The 4,915-nt window shown below is 52.1% G+C and overlaps 1 pseudogene; it reads right to left on the reverse strand.

The window, feature by feature from the left end:
- Positions 1 to 331: 331 nt before the first annotated feature.
- On the reverse strand, positions 332 to 878 carry LOC102761327 (annotated as a pseudogene).
- Positions 879 to 4,915: the final 4,037 nt, after the last annotated feature.

The following is a 4,915-nucleotide window of genomic DNA, read 5'->3' on the forward strand; positions in this document are numbered from 1 at the left end:
AGAAAAATGGCCACCCTGGTATAGACCATTGTCCTGATGATATTGATCGGTTGTCCAGTTGGTCCTAAAGGGCAGGCACACACCTGCTCACCCGTTGGAAGGGAAAGAAGAGGAGGCCCACCAGAGTGGCTGTGTTGGGAATATCTCATTGGCTATCAGTTTTCCTGCAGCCGGGACGAAAGGATCTAAAAACCGGGTAAAGGAATTTGAGGTGCATCTGTTTTTTGTTTTTTAATCCTCACCTGGGGATGCTTTTTCCATTCATTTTTCTTATATAAAAGAATATTTTAATTTTTGTCCTTAAAAACTATAAAGACTACACATGATTTGAAAATGAGACTATACCAAACACTGGCCAAGGAAGAATGGTCCGCTCTATGCCTTCTCTTCTGTCTGGTCACTCAGAAATATAATGTTATCAGCTATGACTGTTGTTGCTTATCGCCTCACATTATTTTTAGCCATATATTCACCATAGTCTACTTTCTCTTCCACATAAATTTTCGAGACCCCTTTTCCACATACTGATAAGCCACATCTCTGAGGCCTGGCTGGAATGCTGAAATGCTGTGCCATGTTGTCTTTTGACTGACGCCACCCATTTGGTACGCTTCATTGTCTCCTGATTTCCACATCTTATTTGTTGCTAGAGAAAATATTGTGACTGGGTTTCCCCTCCCACCTGTCTTATGGCAGGATCCCGCCCAACCCGCCCAAGTAACGGCACACGATTCAGAGATCTTTCAAGAACCAAGCTGCTTACTCATGTCTTACAAATTTATGAAACACCTGCAATACAGGTATTTGAAACATTGCTTCTACTTTTCCTACAATCTACTCTTTAATCCTTTCCGGATGCTCCAGCCAGATAGCTCCAGGCCCGGAGGACACTTCGCCTCCATTCATTTTTTTTTTTTTTTAGAGAGAGTAGGAGAGAGAAAGACAGAGAAATGTCGATGTGAGAGAAACAAATAGACTGGTTACCTCCTGCACACACCCTGACCAAGGCCTGAGCTGGCGAGGAGCCTGCAACCGAGGTACATGCCCTTGACTGGAATTGAACCCAGGACCCTTCGGTCCTCAGGCCAATGCTCTATCCACTGTACCAAACCGACCAGGGCTGGGTTGCATTTACAAACCCTAATTCCTACTCTAAATCCACTCTAAACCATAAGTCCGCATTGGGTTCCAGAACTCTGCTTCTGGAGGGCAGAGATGAGCATGCAGACACGTAGGAAGTGCTCAGCAAGTTGGTTATATGCTGGTTTGATGCCAGACACTTGCATTCAAGGGATTCATACCCAGGTGCAGGGATGTCATGTGGGGAGGTATTTATAGTGAGGAAGGACCCTGCCAGGTCTGTTAAGTCTAGCGATATACTTGATTGTCTGCTGGGCTCTGAGTGGTCATGGGGATTAATATACAGACAGGTGATTCAAGAAAGATCCAACTGTCTTGCATATGTTGACTGAATTACTGTAACCTGTGAGATATTTGCTGAAAGAAGGTCAAGCAGTGTAGTAGGAAATGCGTAAGGCATGGACTGGAGGTCTGGGTTTACATCTTTACGGGGTATAATGAATGATCTACTGCTGCAAAACAGACGATCCCCAAGCTCACGGTGGCTCAGAAATGCTGCCAAGGACTCTCTTTGACCAAACCTTACTCAGGCTCCCTTGGGCCCTCATCTTGACAAGGTCTCCATCGAGGCTGTGAGAACTGCAAACCGCAGCCCCCGCCGCCCAACCGCCCCCCGCCCCAGCACATGCTTTGCCTAACATTTCTCAGAAAACAGCTCCCTACCCACTTTTGGTAATTTTCCACTTCGCTGACTCTGCTCAGTGGTTCCTCCCCCTGCTCTCTCGCTCCCATCCTGCAGGAGTCGAAGTAGAATCTATGTTGCCACAAACGTCCAGGTCTGCTTCCCTATGACACCTCAATAAACACTTAGGCCTCAGCTTTCACCACAGAACCTCGCCACAGGGCCCCTTGAGACATGGCAGCTGGCTTCCTGCAGTGGAGGGAGAGAAGGCGGGAGCCGGAACGCCTTTTATGACCAAGTCACACCTGGTCACTTCTGCGATAATCCATTGATTTCCCAGGGCAGCCCTAGTCACTGTGAGAGGGACTTCGGGGACTCCGAGGCTGCTATGACAGGTCGCTGGGACAGGGAGCGGAGGACTGGGCTTCATGTAGGAGGTCCCTCCCAGCCCAGACTCATCTTCTCTTCAGTGTGAGAGTTAGTCATTGAATGAAAGAGTTAATGTTCTTCCAGAAGCATTTCTCACAGAGAGCAACGCATCTGCCAGGGTCTGGCGGGTTCTTAGAACTGGGTGGCTGGCTCTATGGGGAAGGGGGAGGGAGAGGGGAGGGGGGGGAGGGAAAGGGGGAGGGGGTTGCAGCTGTCTCGGTTTCCCACCATGTCTCCTCTCACTTCGGAGACCAGGGAGGTGGGAGGGGGCACGCACAGGTGGCCCTGGCTGGTCTGGCCTGGATAATTCCTGCACAAAGACACTAGGCTTTGGGAAGGAAGCCGAGAGGGGGGACTGGCAGGCTGGCGGAGGGCTCCCAGTTCCCTTCTCTCAGGGGCCCCCACCTGATGAACGGGCTGCCCCAGATGGATTCGACTGCTGGAACCTCCTCCCGCAGCAGGGCCAGCCCTTTCCTCCTCTCGGCACAGCTTTTGGCTGGTCCCAGTCTCCCCGACCCCAACATGTCCTTGGGGCAAACCACTGTCCCCTGGGGAGCAGGAGCGCTGACTGGCAGCCCCGAGGACTCCAGAGGGAAGGGACTGAGGGGAGTTCAAAGCCCTGGACCCTTGACCCTGAGATTCTCTTGACTCCTCAGTACGTTTCTTTCTGAGTGAACAAATATTGTCACTTTCAGAGCATCCTGAATGGACCACGTGGCAATGGAGTCTGAGTCCCTCTCCTTCCCCCTTCCCGCAAGAACAGGCTTTTTGCACCGTTGACTAGTCATTGGCGCACTGCTCTTCCTGGAGACAGCTGGCAAGAGGAGGGGCGCGATGAATCCCAGGGGAGGGAGCAGGAAAGACAGGGGCTCTGTGTCCCCCTACTCCACCCCCTCCCTCACTGGGCTTCCTCTTTGCTCTGCGGTCCTACGGCTCTCCGGGCCCCTCCCACGCTGCTCTTTATTCAGCGGGGATCTCAGGGTCCCTCCAGAGAAAGCGCAGCGCCCTGGGCTCAGGGTGCCAAATCCGCGGCGGAGGCAGGGCCCGGCACAATGCCCCTTTATGCTGTGCGCTCCTCTTCCTGGCCTGGCCGCCCGCACCGCTTCCCTGCCTCTCTCTTCAGTCTTTCTTTTCCAGTTGACTTGGTTATTACAGTACATGGACCGGGAGGGAAGGCTCGGAGGCCAGGCCTGGCGCTGCAGGCTGAGCGGAGTGGGCTCCCTGGCCCTGCCATGGCCACGGGTCACATTCCCACTGCTGGCCCAGGGCGCCTTCTTGGGCTCCTTCCATGGCGGGGGAGGGGGTCAGGCAGCCAAGTCTAGGACATTTCTAAAAAGGGTGCTGGGTATGGAGGGGAGGTCAGCGAGCCCTATTGGCTCAGCTCCAGCCCAGGCACTGACTATAACAAATAAGATCAAGGCGCTGAAAAAGGGAACCTGCTCCAGGGTTGATGTTAGAGTAGCGTGGGGCTACCCAGTCAGGGCTCAGGGGCTGTCCATCTGTGGGCAGCCTCCGGGGGCAGCCAAGGGTGCCTCCTGCCCCGACCAGCCCCTGAGCCTAGCCTGGGAGCCAAGGCAGTGGGCGCCCCCTTCCTACTCATGGTGGGACTTCCTCCTTCAGGCAAGTTTTCAAGGGGTTACTAGAAACTGCAAGAGCTACAAACATGGCATCAACATTGAACATCTGCTGTATGTTTAAAAAATCTTTTTAATTAAACCCTTTAAATTTGTAATCAGACAACTGGAGTTTCACTTTTGAGGTCTTGTATTTCATGGTGAAAACACAAAAGTTAGTCTGTGGAGCAAAGGTCACCCTGAGCAAGGAAGGCAACGCGGGGCCACAGTGGTTCCCCGTCATGTGCATAACCTCAGACAGTGCCGGCTTTCCCATATCCTGCTTGAGGACGGGGGCTGGAGGCAGGTGCTGGCCAACGCTCAGGTGTGACACTTAATAAAAGCCCATCTGGAGTGTTGGACATCATTAGGTCACATGACTGGAAAGGTAGTGACTCTGATCGGTTTGGGAGCTGTGGACAGCGTGGACACTGGTCAGCGCCTGCACCATGTTACACATAAAAATATTTAAGCCACGGCCGGGTAGTTAGTTCAGCTGGTTAGAGCGTTGTCCTGACACGCCAAGGTTTCGAGTTCAATCTCGGGTTCTATTTCCGGTCAGGGCACATACAAGAATCAACCAATGAATGCACCACTAAGTAGAACAATAAATCGGTATTTCTCTCCCTCTCTCTAAAAAAAAAATTATAAAAAATTAAAATATATAAAATATTCAAAAACACCTCCATCAGCCATTAAATGGATGCTGCTCCACTCCCTCCCACTCCACCCCCAAATCTGTCTGCCCCTGCCTACTCCAGGCCCCTCCCGGAGCTATTCAAAATCCAACTGCTAAAGGGTTAAGTCCGGTGGAGCTGGTGTCCAGAGGGTCTTGGAGTTACAGCTCGGACCCGGGCCTTCAGACATCGCAGCATTAGCCCTGGCGACAGCAGTGACGGGAACCCGTGTTGGCGGAGCTCTCTGGAAGGAGCTTGGCTGCCACGGCGCTTGAAGGTCTGATCCACCGAGTCTGAGTGAGGTCTGGTGCGTGGGGTGGGGGTGGGGCCCATGGCATGAAACCCGTTCCTAGACATCAAAATTTGATTTATTATTTTTTTAATTTGATTTATTAATATTGGCAACAGTGATGGGCCATCTTGCCAACAAAGTT

Source organism: Myotis davidii, unplaced genomic scaffold, assembly GCF_000327345.1.
Source record: "Myotis davidii unplaced genomic scaffold, ASM32734v1 scaffold762, whole genome shotgun sequence".
NCBI classification, from domain to species: Eukaryota; Metazoa; Chordata; class Mammalia; order Chiroptera; family Vespertilionidae; genus Myotis; species Myotis davidii.